The following is a 19,751-nucleotide window of genomic DNA, read 5'->3' on the forward strand; positions in this document are numbered from 1 at the left end:
TGATCCCCCATCTACACAATAGACTACTATCGACTGCATTTGGTGCGATGGTCACGGTCTTTGAACTACGGCCCGTGACATTCTCCCCCAGCTATTCTCGCAACACCCTCGTTGCTACTTCCGAATAGCACTGACTCAATTTGCCTCGATCTCGTCTCGACGCCTTAGCTTTTCCCTTCCTTCGGGACTTTTGCCTCGACTTACGTCACTTCTTAACTTGAACCGTCCTACTCGTTACATTTACTCTGGTCAACTGTCCAACTTGCATCATTTCGTTTTCCGTGAAGTCTCATGCAATGACCTGAAAATTAAGGATATCAAAAATCGTGTTTTCGGTTTACTATTTCAGAAAATCGGGTTCGTAAATATTTACTAGAAATATTGACGAAGCTAGTTGAGTGATTAATTAGATTTTAGTTAAGTAAATTAGCTTGAATTAAGGTTAATTTAGTGTAGGGACTAGATTGAATATAGTGCAAAAGTTTAATTATAGACTAAAGAAAATTGAAGGGACTAAATTAGCAAATAACCCATAAAAGGGAATAGTGCCAAATGTATGGAAAATATTATTCCATGTGTATGTATAATATAAATATATTATATACTTAGTATTTAAGAAATTAATATAATAATATATTAATATAATATAATAATTTAATAATATAATAAAACATAAAAGAAAATAAAAGAAATAAACAAAGAAAAGAAAAGAATAGAAACGAAACAGAGAAGGAATTGGGAGGAAAGAAAGGAGAAAAGAAAAAGAGAAAATTAGGGTTTTGAAGCTTGAAGTTTAATTTGGTAAGTCAATTAAGTCCCTTTCTTTATAATTTTGATATTTTCAAAGTTCTAGAGACAAGTATTACTTGATGTAAGCGGAAATTTTGAAAGTTAGGAGATTTGTAGACATGGTTTTTGTTGAACAAATTGTTAAATTAGGGATTTAATTGAATAAATATCAAGTTAGAATTAATTAAGGAATTAAATTGTAAAGGAAGCTATAAGTTTTATGTTTGAGGGACTAAATTGAAAGAAACTTGAAACTAGGGTTTTAGCATGGATATCTAATGTTTAATGTGAATATGATAGGAAATTGAATAGTAAAGTATGAATTGAGTGATAAAAGTAAAGTGTTAATTAGGATTAAATTGAAAATTGAGGTTTGAATTGAATAGGAATTTACTTATTTATTGTAAATTGTTATTATATTAATAGTATAAATTGTTTAATTTTCGTAACTAACGTAGTACCGGAGACATCGACAAAGAAAGGAAAAGAGAAAGTTGACGGGGAGTAATCCGAAAAATTTACGGTTTGCATTTCTATAAACCAACTTAATAATTATTTTTGCATTCATTATATATATATATATATATATATATATGGGGTAAGTGGTATAGAGGTAAGGATTGTTATTATTGTATTGAATTGATTTGAGTTGTGAATATCTAAATTGAAATGTATATTGATTGTTATTTGAAAATTTAAATGAAATAAATACCCTATTTACAGTGTCGGGCTAGGTTAGATATAATTGGCATGCCATAGGATTGGAAGTGTACAGGGATACTTTGACCCTGAATCGATGAGGCACTAATAGTGTCGTACTGTTATTTTGACTTTGTGTCGATGAGGCACTTTGTGTGTCGTACTATTTTTGTTACTTCGGTTTAATCTGATGAGGTACTATGTACCGTACTGCTACTGTTTTCTTCGGCAATTCCGATAAGGCACAATGTGCCGTACTGGTGTGTTGGTTAGATCCGTGTATCCACCAAGGTCCGAGCTATGTTAATAGGGGTAAATTACTGTACTGGACTATTGAATGACTGTGCTACTGTACTGAAAACCTACTGTTATTGATTGATATATTATGGAACTGCATGTTTCATTGAGAAAGAACTTTGAATATAAGTAAAGCTATTAGATTTGAAGTTAATAGCTTAAATGCATTTTGTGTTAATAAATGTTTAAGTGTTGGTTTATAGAAATACCACTGAGTGTATACTCAGCGTACGGTTTGTTTCCGTGCACAGGTTAGGTACAAAAGCGAATAACAACTCAGCATCCAAGCGAAGCTCGAACTCAAATACTTGATGATATATTTTATTTTGAGAAATGGCATGTACCTAGGTTGTCTTTTGGAAATAGTTTTGAATGTGAATGTTAATAGTGTAAGAATGAGAATGGTTATCCCATGAATGCAAAGTTTATGTATATAATATGGTAATTTATATAGTTTATTTTGAATTGATTCAGTTAGTACCAAAGTACACTATCTGGAAGTTTATGTTAAACACTTACTAATACACTTAAGTTGGACCGTAACATTGATGATTTTAACATGAAATGGATGTATTTATTCATGTTTTGGATTGGTTGAAAGATTGAATTTTAAGTTGCTTGTTATTAAAGTTTGCAGGGTTGGTAAACTTGGACTATAAAGTTCATTTTGAGTCCACACGGCCTGGCACACGGGTGTGTGATCAGACCGTGTGAGGCACACAGTCCTTACACAGGCATGTAAGTAAACCGTGTGTCCCCTGCATCTAAAATTTGGCAAACAGAATGCTCAGGTATGGCCACACAGGTAGAGACACGGACGTGTGTCTCAGCCGTGTGAAGCACACGGCCACAGTATATAGGCATGTGCCTGGCCGTGTGAAAACTGCACTAAATTCAAATTGAAAATAAATCTACACGAGCTAAGCACACGGGCGTATGTCTTGGCTATATAAAACTAGTTTATTCATGAGCAACAAGTTAGAGAGGTACACGAGTAGAAGACATAGATGTGTCCAAGTCGTATGAGTCACACGGGGTGACAACACGAGCGTGTCTTAAGTTCACACGGGCGTGTCTCGAAACCACACGGGCATGTGGTACTGTTCATTAAAGAAAATTTTATAAGCTTCTGTTTAGGTCTCGATTTATTTCTAATATCCTCATTGGGCCCCGAATGTCCGTTTAAGAGTCAATAAGATAAATTACTGAACTTTGTAATGATTAATTTTATATGATTCGTGATAAAAACTGTAGTGACCGGTAATGCTCCGTAATCCTATTTCGATGTTGGTAAAGGGTTAGGGATGTTACATCTGATGCACCACCCACCTCTCCCATAGGTGGAAGCCTTGTCAATGACTCAGCCAACTCCATGTTTCACTCAAATTGAGCCTCATTGGTCCCAGCTTCACTGTTTTCATCGTAACTTTTTCCGCTAAGTTCGATGACAACTTACCTCTTCCTTGGGTGGAAACCCCTCCAATGACTCATCAAGCTCAGACATTGCCTTTCCTTTGACTACTGCTAGCTTTGGACAATTCCGCAACTCATGCGAACCACGGCACAAGAAAAACTTTACTTACTTCTCCTTGCTCCTCTTTGCCCTCTTGACTTCGACTTTTCCTTTGCTTAAACCAAGCTTTTTGGGCTCATTGTTTGCTCCATCATCCCTTTCAATGACAGACTTCCTTGAACACTTCTGCAACCTATGCAGATCATGACATAATAAGCACTCCACTGGCTTCTTCTCACTTTCGGCCTCCTTGGCTTTGACACCCTATAACACCCTTAACCCATATTCGTCGCCAGAATAGGGTTTCAGAGCATTACTAGAATTTACAGATCATTTAACAAAAATTCACTTCATATAATATTCATACTAAAATCAATCAAATTTAATCATAATGTCCTTTATGTGAGCCATCAAGGCCCTAAATATTTATCGGGACTAAGCCGAAAACTCAGAAAATTTTTCAGAAATATTTAAAATTTTTCAGCACTGTAGAGATCACACGGTCGTGTCATCTGGTCGTGTATCACACACGGCTGAGACATACACCCGTCTCTGCCTATGTGGATGAAATAGGCCATTTTTCCTAGTTTCATTTCTTGCCCAACTTGTAATCAAACTAACCAAACATTTTAGAGCATCAACATTATAAAGCAAATTATGCATACCAAAATACCAAAACACATATAGGCAAATATTTAATCAAAATAACCTATACATGCCATTATAACCAGAATCAGATTATCCAAAATTACTAATAGAACCAATGGATAGTATGATATAGCTCCGACAAGCTTCCAACCCATTCGAGCTTCCGATAATCAGTTCAATGCATCGTATAAATAAACATATTACCATTCAATCAATAGCTTGGCACTTGCCTAAACATCAAGCAACAACACTTGTTAGTGTACTTGCACATATTTTATATAAATTCAACATTGATATACTTATTTTCTCGACATGTCACACTTGAGTTTAACACTCGTCTTAACTTACATAATTTCCTTGTATCAACATATTAAAGATAATCATATATGTACATGTCACGATACATATCATTCTCTTATCATTTCTTCATAAACATATATCATTCATTTCATTATATCAATATTTCATGTACCATAATTTCCATGAATTTCATGTATATTTATTCCGATAATAATTCATATCGAACTTAGCATTAATCAAATTCCATGTACATATACTTTCCACACCATGTGTCCATATAACATGTACAAATCATTATATATATTTCAGGCATATACGGGTAATAATTCATTTCAGACTCATATTATTTCATATTAGAATTTTACCCATTAAATCAATTAAAGTATCAATGATTACATGGGTAATACACTTAAGGTGTACAAATCTATAATCATAGATGAACATATTCATCAAACAAATTCCATGTTCATATAGCATTATTTCATACTTCTATATATCATGTATCATCATTTTCATGTATTTCAGGAATATTCGAGTTATAAATTCATTTAAACTCATATTTCTCATTTCAAGAGTTTATACCCATTGAATTATTGAAATTTTGATGGATACTCCAATAGTACACACAAAGTGTACAAATCATTAACCCGTCAATTCCTTTTTAGAGGTACCTATTAGAGCACTTATTCTAAGAGCACATTTTCGAGCCATATATCATACAACAGGATTACTAGTCCAGGCTAAATCCTGTCTGGAACATATGCTCTAAGTGGTTTGTCAGGATTACCAGTCCAGGCTAAATCCTTTCTATGACAAATACTATAAAGAGCTCAATCTAGATTACCAGTCTAGGCTAAATCCAGACTTTAAGATATGCTCAAAGGCTCAATTAGGATTACCTGTCCGGTTGAATCCTTTCGATAATGAGGTTAATAAGATTACTCGTCCGAGCTAAATCTATTCTGAAACAAATGCAAGACCTCACTCCATTTGGGAAATCACCTTTATCCATCGAAATCCAATATTCATATGGAATTTAACCCTTTTCAAATATTTCTGAGCATGTGTTCGTTTCTTGCATTCATATCATTCATATTATATACATGTACTAATATTCCACATTCTAACTAATACAACATTCAATCTTAACATACTTACATGCTCAATTAAGTTTCACGAACTTACCTGACTAAATTGCAGAAATACCAAGTTTCAAGGGCATTTTGGTTATTTTTCATTTTCCCTGATTTACACCCGATCTTGATCTAAATTAATAATTTCATTAAATTTATTAATTTAGACAATAAACAATTCATTTCCCTCAATTTGGTCATTTTTCATATTTTTACAAAATTACCCCCTAAAATTTTACTTTTATTCAATTTAGTCCCTAGGCCTAAAACATACAAATTAGTCATTTTTAATATAAACGCATGCTAGATGAATATTCATCTATATTTATTTTCCTCCTCCTCTCCATTCCACATCCTTAATGTATATAATTCCACTATTTACTTATATGTTCATATCAAGCTGTCCACTTGAGTCATAGTTACTACATTATTTATATCTTGAGCTACAAAATTCTAAATCAAGATCCGCTTGATGTTTTAGAAACTAGACTCAGATATATTTCTACCATAAAATTTTCAGAATTTATAGTTTAGCCAATAAGTACAGTAAAATCTTCAAATTTGTCCCTGTTCTGTTGTTTGATAGCTTCAACTTTTCTTCACTAAAAATTAATTATCTCTTAGTACAGGGTTTGGATGATGTTCCTGTTTGTTTCTATTGCAAATAGACTCATTAAGAATTTAAATATATAAATTTAAACCCACAAATATTTTTATACAATTTTTAATGATTTTCCAAGGTTAGAACAGGGGAACCCAAAATCATTCTGACCTTGTCTCACAAATTTATTATAACTCATAATTTAAAATTCCATTGCTTACACAGTTACTTCTATGAAAAATTAGACTCAATAAGATTTAATTTAATATTTTATTCATCCTCTAATTCTATTTTCACAATTTTTGGTGATTTTTCAAATTTAGACTACTGCTGCTGTCCAAAACTGTTTTAGTGTAAAATGTTAATTACCAAGTTTATAACACCCTTATTTCTTTTCCCTACAATATTTTCCATCACTTTCTCTTATTTCCCCTCACTAACATATCAAGAACATAGAACCTTATATAAGAAAACTCTACATTAACATCATTTCCATGCTTTTTCAATAATATCAACTTAAAAATATATTGAAATCTTGATGTTCTTACCTTGTCCTATTGATTTTAATCTTTAACTTGATATTCTCTCTCCTACAGCTTCTATTTCTTGAATCTAACTTGATATTCTAACTCCCCATAGTCTCCTTAATATTTTTCCCTCTTGGTAGCTATGGAAATTCTTTTAATTTCTAAGTGAAAATGGTGGATTTTTGGGAAAAGACCAAATTGTAAAGAAAAGAAAGTTTATTTCTTTCTTTTCTCTTCATACGTTGGAATGCATGGGAAGATGATGATGATTCTTCATCTTTCTTTCCTTATATATGTTAAATAAAATAATAATAAAATAATAAAATAATATTTAAAAATCAAATCAAAATATTTATAAACTAATATTTTTTTATTTAATTAATCTAAAATATCTCCAACATCATCATTACCTTCTAGATTTCTCTCTCTTTCTAATTGACCATTTTGCCCTTCATGATCTTTTAAAATTCCATCTTTGAGTCATCACTTAATTTGGTAAAATTATAATTTAGTCCCTCATAATTCTTCACCTATTCAATTTGGTCCTAATTCATCCATTTTCCTTAGTTTCTAGATCATTCCATCCTTAAAATATTTACACTATTGGTCCTTTAACTTTTTCATATTTACACTTTAACCCCTTAAGTTTTGAGTATTTACTCTTAGGCAACAAAACTTTTCTCATTTTTACAATTTAGTCCTTTCTTGAATTAATATATCATAATATACTTCCCAATGTTGTCATAACTCAAAATTTCCCTTTTTGTTCACTTTATTTCATTATTTTACTGTATCAAAGATAATATCTTACTGTAGAAATTTTCGGGGTATTACACACCCCTTGCGCTCTAACCATGTACCAAGGCCTTACCTACTGACTTTTCCTTAAGCACGAATTTCTTTGAACACTTCTTCATCATGTTTGGACTGTCGCAGAGAAAACGTTTCAACTTGTCCCTTTTCTAGTTGGGTTTCTTCTTCCTAACTCGTGGTTTCCCATTACCACTATTGTTGTCGATACCATTGCTATCATTATCTTCCTTGTGATCCTTTTTACTTACACCCTTTTCCTAAGACTTGGAAGATCCAAGCTTGTCTTTCCCTAGACCAAGCTTGACCACAAATTCAGTTGCAGTCATGGCTTCCGACAGCTTTTGGACACCTCTTTGTTCCACCTCCTGTCTGAGCCATGGCTTTAATCCATTTTGAAAAGCAAGCAATGATTCTTTCTCAGTCACATCTGAAACTTGGAGCATGAGTTCCTTGAACTCTCGAACATACTCCTCTACTATGCCCCGTTGCGTTATCTCTTTCAACTTTGTCTGAGCTTCTTCCTCGACAAATTGTGGGTAAAACTATCCCTTTAACTCACATTGAAACTTTTCCACGTCCCAATCTTACCTTGCCTTTTATCTGTGGTCCTACCTCGCCACCATAAAATCACAATATCAGTAAGAAATATTGAAGCAGTGTTTATCTTAACCGCATCATCCACGATGCCTTTGACATAGAAGTAGTTTTCCATCCTCTACAAGAAATTGTCCACATCACACGCAGACCTTGTCCCTATAAACTCTTTCGGTTTCAGGATATCCTTATTACTAAGTGCTGCACTTGACACATCTTCCCCCACAGCTGCTCGACATAAGGCCAGCTCTACCTCTAACTCTTTTATTCTTGTGCTCAAAGCCATCGTCGTGGCCATTATTTCATTTTTCAAAGCCATCACCATGTCCTCGAGAGCATCGTTCCTCTCCGACAGCTTATCCCTATGTGAATTAAACAACTCTTTTACCTTATCCATGGTGGAATTAAGAGACATCTTTATTTAGCCTCTGGACTGTTCATTCCAGTTGTCTATGCTATCCTCGACCCCATCGAATGTCTCGTTTATGTCCTTCATGGATCCCTCAAGTTTACCCACATGTTCCTCTACTGCCGACAGTGTCTCCCTCAAAGACTTTCTGGCCCAACTTTGTTCGAACTCTTCTTTCGACATCCTAACGGTTCCTTCGAACCAATAGCTCGGATACCACTTGTCACGGGGCTAGATCTTTAATCTCGTGATTCGTGAGGCCTTAGGTGACCCGTTCATCCAAACTCGCCTAAGTCAACTTTTAATCAAGTGAGGATTCCTTAAGAACTCCTCCAAGGCACCAATTACATAGCAGAAGCGATTTATGCCAAAAGAAGTAACAAAAGAACAACATAAAGAACGCACACAATATGTTTGAGTAAATGCTCTCTATATTCTCTTTTTTATAAAGAATAATGAAACAATAAATGAAATGTGTACAAATAAGGGGAAGACTCTCTATTTATAGTTGAACTCCCTAAAACTGACGGTTAAGATACATTTACATCGACGGACGAGATTAACTATATCCCTTGATTTTAGGGATTTACAAGATATGTCTTATCAAATTTAATCTAATCTTTACAAGATATGATTTTATCAATCTTCTAAGATTAGTTACCAAAATAGTCTAAGTTGCTATATCTTCATTATCGGGCCAACCAGGCTTCAATCTGACAAGCTTTTCCAACAAGTTACTGAATCGGGCTAGTTCTTGCGGGTCATATGCTCCCCATCTACACAACAGACCTCCATCGGATGCATTTGGTATGACGGTCACGGGCTTTGAACTACAACCCGTGACACTAGTACATGGAACAAGAAATTGACTGGCCTAAACCAGTGAGCACATATGCGGTGTTATTAAGGCGACGTGGTTCAAATTGAAAAGTTAATTTCTCAAACTAATTGATTTTTGCCTTAATCTCCTTTACAATAACACTAACTATTGAGTTGTCATCCATAAAAGATTGAAGCTTCTTAATGATGGGTAAAGAAACCCCCTCAACAATTACATTCTTGAAACCCAGATCCACCGCAAAAGATACTGCTTGTTCACATGCACGAGCTTCCGCCATGAAAGAATTTGCTACATGATTGTTCAAGCGAGTACAAGCTGCCATTGTAACGCCCCCGTACCCGAGACCATCGCCGAAGTCGAGCACGAGGTATTAACGGACTTAATTCATTAATTAAACAGCTCAAACAATTTATTTTAGAATTTCCAGACAAGCTGGCTAACTGCGTCACAGTCACTAAAAAATCCATATCTCGAGTTACAAAACTCGAAATCCAATTCTGTAAATTTTTTCTGAAAATATACTCATATATCTACTTACTGAATTTTTTATAGAATTTTTGGTTGGGCCAATTAGTACAGTTTATTAGTTAAAGTCTCCCCTATTTTAGGGTTTGGCTACTCTGACCCCTGTGTATTACGGATCAGATATATCCCTGTCCAGAGTTTCAATTACTATGACGTTTGTTTCTCACCAAACTAGACTCAATAAGGGTTTTATACATGTAAGGTAAAACTCCTAATTGTTTTTTTATAATTTATGGTGAATTTTTAAATTTAGAATAGGGGATTCAGAAATTACTCTGACCATATTTAACCAAAATGTAAATATTTCATAAAATAAAACTCTTTTACCTATTTTGTTTCTTCCACATGAAAATAGATTCATTAAGATTCAATTCTATATTTTATTCATCATATGATTCTATCTCTACTATTTTTAGTGATTTTTCAAACTCATGTCACTGCTGCTGTGTGATTCTGTTTTATAGCCAATTTCACCATTTTATGGATTTCCATAGATTAGTTAGCACATAAAGCATACGTGTTATCAAATATTATCTCGATTAGCCACTCCAATAGCTAATCATTCTCAAACATTTCCATGCCATCCATGAGCTATATCATAAGATTATATACAAAAAAGGATTATAATGTTATACATGCCATATTCCCAAAATATGCAAGCCACCATTCCGAGATGGTCCATTGATAGTGTGAGCGTGCCTCCGACCGTCCTGATCTCCAAACCGGCTTGTCAAAACTACAAAGAATGGAAGGGAGGGAGTAAGCATAAATGCTTAGTAAGTTCACATGCAAATAACAAATAACTTAACAAAGCAATTATACCAACCAACATTAGCATAATATCATCAAAACATATATCACATTTCTATTCATCATTCATCGTCTTACTACATTATTGTTGTCGTATCAAGTCTCAACCCGAGGGTTAAGTACATACTTGTCCAAAGGGCCCATTCCACAACACTTACCAATACGTCACTTGCATCTTGAGTATTCTTCCATTTCACTAAAATTTTACCCATTGAACACATTGAAATATAACTCGGATACTTGGAAAGTTTGCACGTAAGTGCCACATATGTAGCCAAGCTACCATGTAACCCGCCCATAAGCGAACTCGGATTCAACTCAACGAGCTCAGGCGTTCGCATCCATAAGTGAACTCGGACTCAACTCAACGAGTTCAGATGCCTAGTTACATTTCACGAACTCGGACTCAACTCAACGAGTTCGGACATTCGCATCCATAAGTGAACTCGGACTCAACTCAATGAGTTCGGATGCCTAGTTACATTTCATGAACTCGAACTCAACTCAATGAGTTCGGACATTCGCATCCATAAGTGAACTCGGACTCAACTCAATGAGCTTGGATGCCTAGTTACATTTCACAAACTCGGACTCAACTCAACAAGTTCGGACATTCGCAATGCCTAGTTACATTTCACGAACTCGGACTCAACTCAACAAGTTCAGAAATTCGCATCCATAAGTGAACTCGGACTCAACTCAACGAGCTTGGATGCCTAGTTACATTTCACGAACTCGGACTCAACTCAACGAGTTCGGACATTCGCATCCATAAGTGAACTCAGACTCAACTCAACGAGCTCGAATGCTCAAATATCCTAATCTATTCCTAAGGTTCAACGGGACTTTCCTCGTTCGTACTCCTTTACCATTCTCCTTAGAATACTAATGACGATACTTCGGTAGTCTTTCACATTTTTCACATAATTCATAAAGTTTTTGCATGTTATCCAACAATGACCACAAAGCATAGAATTGCACGATAACAATCATAATATCGTATAAATAGCATTAAATGATTTAAAATAACGGTTACATTACAATATTTACATATGAACTTACCTCAATACAAAATATTAGCAATCGAGTCTACTCTTCGTAAACTTTGTTTTTCCCTCGATCGCGACTTGAATCTCGTTTCTCTTGATCTATAATACCAAATTAATTTATTCAATACATACATTCATCAAAACAGCCCCTAATACGACTTTGGCAAAATTACCATTTTGCCCCTAAACTTTTACATATTTATACTTTGGCAAAATTACCATTTTCTTATGTTTTATGACATGCTGATTATTTTTCCCTTCTATAGCAACATCAAATTCACACTCTAACATGTACTTATGAATATTAGGTATTTTTACCGGTTATGTCATTTTACTCGTTTTTACGAAAAATCACTTAGCAAAAGTTGTTTAACACAATCTCAAACTTCATATTCTACCATAAAACATCAAAATTCATGCATATCATCCATGGGTAAAATTTTAAATATAAATATTAGCTCAAAATATTGGTAGAAATAGTTAAACCGAAGCTACGAGGATTTCAAAATGTAAAGAACATTAAAAGCTGCATAGAAATCACTTACAATCAAGGCTTAAAAGTGTTGAAACCCTAGCTATGGTGGAGAGAAAAATTTGGCAGCAACTTATGGAGAAGATGATCATTTTTGTGTTATTTTTCCTATTTTATTTCATTTAATATTCAAATACCAAAATGCCCTTCCTTACTAAACTTTCAAAAATTCCATCTATGTCCAATTTTTGTCCATAAACTAAGAAATTGGTCAAATTGCTATTTAAGACCTCCTAATTAATATTTCAAAGTAATTTCATACTAGAAACTTCTAGAATGCAAGTTTTGTAACTTATTCAATTTAGTTCCTAACTTCAAATTAAGCACTTTATGCATAGAATTTCTTCACGAAATTTTCACACAATCATGCAATCATATCATAGACCTCAAAATAATTATAAAATAATTATTTCTGTCTCGAATTTATGGTCCTGAAACTACTATTCTGATTAGACCCTAATTCGGGATATCACAGCCATGATTAACCCTTCTTTGTTTCTAAGTAATATCTCATAAACATATTTATATGTGTCCTTTAGAAACGCAGTATCAGAATTAACCTTCACATATTCCCCCATAAGAGGCACCCACCGGTCTTCTCTCATCACTGTCATTGGTTTGCTAGGTGCATCTAAGGCATTGATCTCACCAATATATGTATTGACAAAAGTAACAACCCCCTGTACACTCTGTTGCACGCTTTCATGGTATGGATTGTTTCTATAAAACCACAATGACCATCAAGAAATAGTTAAAGACTTGCATTCTGTTAAACTATTTTGCAAGAACAACGAGGCTACCCAAAGCTTCTAGTTGTGTTCATCAGAACGCAACAAATAAACCATTCCTAATGCATTAAGGACCTGCTTAATGAAGGAGTGATCCTTTGCCAAATGTTCCACAGATTTCGTGTCTACATGACAAACGGAACAAAGAGGTTGTGTAGTTAGCTTCCAAATCTATAGGTTACACAAATTAGGCAAATAGTTATTAGTTATTTTCCAAATTGTTATTTTGATCTTGGTAGGTATACTTAGATTCCATAACAGGCTATAGAAACGATTCATTAATCCAATTTGATCTATTCTTAAATCAGTCATAGGATCCGAACCCCTTGTAGTAAAGAGTTTATAACCATTCTTTACTATATAAGAACATGTATTATCTCTTAGCCAAATAAGCACATCTTCTTGCACCGACTTAAAAAGTGGAATTCTCATAATGCAATTTGCTTGATCTTCACCAAATAACGACAAAATCATATTCGATTTCTATGTATTAGTAATGGGATTTATAAAACCCGAAACCGTAGTAAAATTCACGTCAATATTCTAAACATTAACCCTTCCTTGTCCAGGACCCATCAGCCAAGAATCATTCCAAATATTGATTGCAAAGTAGTTACCAACTCGCCATCCTAACCCTTATTCTAGTAAGCCCCGTGCACTAGAGATGCTTCACCAGGTATAAGAACAGTATGCTCTTAACTGAGAACTCATAAACTCACCATTCGGATAATATCTTGCTTTCAATATACAAACAAGTAAGCAAGTAGGATTCGACAATATGCGCCACCCTTGATTTGCTAAAAGAGCAACATTAAATTTGGCTAAGTTGCAAAAGCCTAATTCATCCTTAGTCTTAGGTTAACAAAGCCTCTGCCACTAACACTAATGTATCCCTTTGGTTGTGTTGTTATTGCGCCACCAAAACTTACTAATTATGCACTCCAAATCCCGACATAATAAAATTGGTTACAAGAAACACTACATGGTAAAAATAGGAATAGCTTGTAATATCAATTTGATAAATACCTCTTTGCCTCCTATAGATAAGTACCGCATGCCTTACCCATCAATTCTTTTTCGAAATCGTTCTTTAAAACTAAAAAAATTCTCCTTCTTCCATCACCTGATCATAGTAGGGAGACCTAAATATTTTTTTTTTTTTGGATTATTGGAAATATGAACACTCAGCACATTTCCAACCCACTCCTTTAAATCGCTAGTCACATTATTGCTAAAATAAATAAAAGACTTGTTGAAATTAACCTACTGCCCCATCGTATTCATTAATTAACGACTTCATAGTAGTAGTGCTAAACTAAGCTTTTTTTGATAATATGTTTTGATATAACAAATTAAAGTATTTTTGAATAAAATTTAAAGTAGAAAAAAATTGGCAAAATGATAAAATCAAGTTAAAATGGTCACAATTGAGTTAAACATTTTCAATCATGTTAAAACTGTTTTAAAACAAGTCAATATTGCTACTTTTTGGCCAAGTACACGGACGTGTAGGGGCTACTTCGAGAGTTACACGTTCTGGCACACGGGCGTGTGACATGGCTGTGTAACCCTACTCAGTAAGTTACACGGTCAGAGACACGGGCTGAGACATGGCCATGTGTTTCTAGTTTGAATGTCAAGGACAAGGATAAGGACACGGTCGCGTGTCCTTATCTCGATTATTACACGGCCTGAGACACGGGCATGTGTTTCAGTCGTGTGAGGCACATGGCCTAGCCACACGGCCGTGTGACCCCTGTATCAAAATTTTTACAATTATTTCCTAAACTTTCCAAATAATTTCAAATTAGTCCCGATTTGTTTCTAAAGTATTTTTAAGGCCTCGAGGGCTCAATTTAAGGACAATGTGTGTATGAATGAATGGTTTAAGTTATGTTTATGAAATTGAATGAAATTAAATATAAATGTTTCGATTGTACGGTAATGCTCGTAACCCTAATCCGTGATGAAAAGTGGTTAGGGGTGTTACATGAATATCTGATATGCATGCATTTTCATCCTTTTTTACATGGAAAATGATTGGATAAAGAATTAACTTGTTTTAAATGCATTCATGAAGCTTTAATATGTTTACAATAGTATCTCAATGATTTTGTGAATGTGATGTAAGTTTGAGCATGTTTTATGATGAAACTTCGCATGCTTTTGGACAATCTTTAAGCATGTTTTAAAAATATCATGTTTGAAGGTGTATTAGTGGTTGTTTGTGGTGTTTTAAACTTGATTTTTGAGTCCCATGTGTCAAAGTTCTGATACTACTCAGGCTTAAATTTTAGTCCAAATGATCCTTTTTAGTGATACAAGGCCCTGTGGTATCGCAACAAATGTAGTGAGAAAAATACTATAGTGTCAAGGAGTTGTATCAGTTCAACTCCGCACTTGTACCGATATCCCAGTGCCTAGTCTAGGTCACTGCACTGTTTTAAGTTGTTTTGACCTTCTGAGGTCAATTTTGGGTTCCAAACACCTCCAATCACATCTCAAACCACTTCTAAATTATTTTAGGTTGTTTCTAAAGTCTTTTAATTGCCTTAAACTTGTTTTAGTGATCTTATAAAAATGTTTTAAAGTTTAAACTCTTAAATAATTCTATGATTCCTTGTTTGTAGGTGCTCTAGTAGCATCTCTCATCCATACCTGACGTTGAGGTGGGTGTGGGCTGTTACACTTCCCTTGTTTGATCTCAACAAGGTGGTAAAAGTACCATAACAATCACTATACTATACCCTAAATTGCATTTTGATTCCCTTACTGAAAAATGGACAAATTAATCCTTGTATATTAGATGAAGGAGCATGATATTCTCTTGGTTCAAATGGTGCTATTAAATGCTTATATTGGTGTTTTATATACAAGACATAATTCCAAACCTGGCGTTCTACTTTTACACTTTTATTTAACTTGCCCTTATTCTTTTATTTGAGACAAATTGGCCCTCAACCTAAATTACTGATATGACATTATTTTTTTCTTATATTTCATATTAAAAATAATTTAAAAATTATAAAAAAACAATAAATTTCAATGAAAAATATAAAATAATTAGATAGATAAAACAAATTTAAATTTTTTTTAAAAATAAAAAAATCCAAAAAAGAAGAAAATGTTTATTCAAATAATTATGTTTAGAGAATAATAAACTTTTACAGTCACTGTCCCAGCAATATCAACTAAATCTATATGTCCCAGGTCGCCCCCCACCATCCGCCAGTCAACCTTGATATCTTTCTACAATGCGAACATGTAAAGTTAGAATTTTACTAAGAAGTTCCAGTCTATATTTCACATTAATTTTACGAAGCACGAATCTAACAATCGAACTTAAAGCTAATAGGTATCTTTAACCAATGAAAAATGTACAGTTTTTTGGTATAGAGAGGAAGCATTGCAAATAATTAAGTAAGATATTTCGAAAGAAGGTGGAAAGGAAGACTAAAACATATTCGATGCCACTAAACGTAACAGTTAGTTAGGTAGAGAAAGAAAATGTGGCTGACGATAAGGTTAAAAAGAAAATAAATTTAGAGAAATTTAGAAAAAAATTAGAGTAAAAATTTGAAATAAAATTACAAAATTAACAATTAATGAGAATAATGAAATAAATTTTAATTATAATGACATTAATGATTAAAACGGATGATATAAATTTTCTATTGGTGATGGATAATAGCGAAAAAGAATTCTTTTAAGGAAAAAAATAAAAAAGAAAAAGAAAAGCAGTCAAACAATAGGTAAAAAAAAATCAACAAGAAACTACAAATTGAACTAACCTCCAATTGGCAGAAAATTAACTTTTGAGTACGGAACATTTTTACTAGATGATTGTCGATCTTATCATGAGTCAGGTTGTTTAGTTTGAGTCGAATGTCGGCTCGAAAAATAGTAGGATTTGAATAAAAATATAAATTTAAAAAATATGTTTGAATAAAAAATGAGGCCCGTTTTTTAAATAGGTCGAACCTCAAGTAAAAGTTTTTTTGTTATGGCTCGATCCAAATAAATTAATTACTTTTTAATAAAAATTATCTTGTTGTTCCTAGTGTTTTGGTTCTGTTATTTTTTTGCTGTTGTTTTTGTTATTTGTACTGTTATTTTTGCTTCTGTTTTTGCTGTTTGGGTGTTATTTTTTTGTGCATTTTTTAAATTGTTTCGCTTTTCTTTTAATATTATTTAGTTATTGTAGAACTTATATTTTATGGTTAATTTTGTTGCTATTTTAATTGCAACCATCTTATTATAAAGAATTTTTAATGCATTTTCAATTTGTTTGTTATTTTAATATCTGCTTTAATGTTTTTAAGTGTATTTAATATATTATATGTTTTAAAACTTGTTATAATATATAATAAAATAATCTAAAAGAATTCATATGGTCAAGTCGAGTTAGGCTTGAGTTTGACTTTTATAATTCAAGTTGAACTTAGATAAAATTTAAAACCTATTTTTTGTACCGTGCTTATGCCTAAAAATGTTGAAATCCGGCCCGACCCAGTCCGGCCACGATCAGCTCTAGAAGGTTGTATGGAATAAATAATTTCATACGTAATAAGGTAGGAACGAAAGATACCATGCAACACCATTTTTTATTTAAGGGAAATTAAAATCCTCTTAAATTTTCATATCTTTCATAATAACTTACCACATACAAAGTGATGAGAATTTTCAAAAGATGAAAAGAATGGGCAACGTGGTTTGAATAAAGAAAAAAAAAATGAAAGAATATTGAATATCAATCTCAAAAAACAAGCTTCTCTAATCGGCTCTTCAAGTCTTTTTAAGACATACTGCACTCAGGAGGTAGACCTTGAGGAAATCTGTTAGCGTCATTGCAGTAGTTGTAGATCATGTAGTTCTTCTGCCCCATTGCAACCTTTGCTGCTTTGCGGAATCCATCTCTTGAGAGAACCATGCGATGTTTGTTGATGTAGCAGTCGGTTTGCAGGAAGAGGCTCCCCACACACAGGCATCGGCATTGAAGTTCCTGTAAGAGGCAGTGAAAGGAGCTTGGGTCCAGTCAGTCTTAACCAGACCACCCCTTGTAGCCCAGTCATCAGCATTCCACAAGCTAGAGTAAATTCTCATCGGCTGATTTTTAGGAAATGGGACACCAATTGACTCCATGTTCTTGAACTCTCTAATGGGTGCACCGTCCACAGAGAATCTGGAACATAACAATATCAAATACTCCGTCAACCAATCAATTTGAAAACGAAAATAAAAATAAAAAAGGATAATATATAATCTGGCCCCTGAATTTATCCATTTGTACCTAGTTGGTTCTTAAATTTTTTTGGACCTCTTAAACTTGTATTCCATAAATCAAGTAGATCCCTCCATACTAATAGCATTAGTGTGTACTAACGTAACATTTTTAGTTAATTTGGTTTTACTACATGGCAACTTCATGAACACTCACATGATACTTTGGGGGTTCCAGAGGATGCAATAAGTATGGAAATCTGCAGTTGGGTCAAACCAGAGATAGAATTGTTGCTATCTGTTACCCTTGCCTTGACTGAACACGTTTGTGTGAAGAATGTAAGGGTCACCACTTAGATTTCCAAGGAACTCGAAATCAATTTCATCCCATGTTGATCCTTTCGAAGATAGCTGCAAATCCAGACAGTGAAGATAAGTATACTGTACACATACTATAAGCCACAGCCGTATATTATGACCTGATAAAAAAGAGTAGTGGAATAACTTACATAGTAGGCAGTGACAGTGCCAGCAGAGTTTCCAGGGACAAGCTTGAGCTGCATATCAATCTTGCCGAAGAGATACTCATTCTTAGACTGGAAACCAGAACCAGAAGATTTATCGAGGGAGAGAGTGAGGACCTCTCCATTGTTGACAATCTTACCACGCCCGTCTCCCCATGTGATGTCAAAATAATTGTCGAAGTTGCTCGCTGATGCTGCCATAAGACAGCCAACCATAAGAGGCGGAAGCAAGGTAAACTTGAAACTCGAAAAACTAATCATTTTGTATTTTGATAATTTTGCAGAGCTGAGATAAAATAGAGAATTTAGGTAGAGCTGGGCATTTTATAGGAGAGGAAAAATGGCAGAGGAAGAGACCAAGGAAGCTGCTCTGTTCCCTCCAGCTTGGTTGTAGACAGTTGTCGGTGTACGGATCAAAGATAGTTAGCTGTAAAACCAGAGTCTAATGAAATCCCGCAGCTTTAATGGAAAAGTGAAGTGTTTGAGGATAATGGCTGCCGAGTTGCTGTCGCCAGGTTAGCTACTGCCAATACGACCAGACTGCGCAACACCGCCTTCTCAACTAACCAAAAATATCCAAAATCTTACTTATTCTAAAGTGGTCCAACATAATGGTCCCTTCGACGATAATGGTTTGTATTTTTTAACTTATCTCTGCATGTTAAATTTAGATTTAAAATTTTTTTCATAAAAGATGTCATTCGTAATTAACAAAATAAATTTAAAAGTTTTGAGAGATGGACTTGATCGAATTATTTTTTACTATTAAATGAATAAATTTAATTATTATATTGTTAAAAATAATTAAATAAACTCAAATTAAAACAGAGTTAATATTTATAATTTTAAAAAATTATTTCTTTTTAATTTAAATAATATTTTTAAATTTTTATTTAAAGTTAAATTATAAATATAAATGTTGACTCTATCATAATTTTTCATGTATAATTTAAAATTTATCTCAAAATAAAATAACTTAGTTATCCATGAAATTTAATTGGTTGGAATATGAGGTAAAAATTAGTTTACTTTTTTGAAATGTAACATTTTGTTGGGAGAAAACGGTTTCCTGAGAAAGTTTCTTTCTCAAATGTAGAAATATTTTGCCTAGACAAAATAACATTTTTATTTGTGCTTAA

The 19,751-nt window shown here is 33.7% G+C and overlaps 1 pseudogene; it reads right to left on the bottom strand.

The window, feature by feature from the left end:
* Positions 1-17,580: 17,580 nt before the first annotated feature.
* Positions 17,581-19,225, bottom strand: LOC108484684 (xyloglucan endotransglucosylase/hydrolase protein 22-like; annotated as a pseudogene).
* Positions 19,226-19,751: the final 526 nt, after the last annotated feature.

The sequence above is a fragment of the Gossypium arboreum genome, chromosome 2, assembly GCF_025698485.1.
Source record: "Gossypium arboreum isolate Shixiya-1 chromosome 2, ASM2569848v2, whole genome shotgun sequence".
Classification (NCBI taxonomy): domain Eukaryota; kingdom Viridiplantae; phylum Streptophyta; class Magnoliopsida; order Malvales; family Malvaceae; genus Gossypium; species Gossypium arboreum.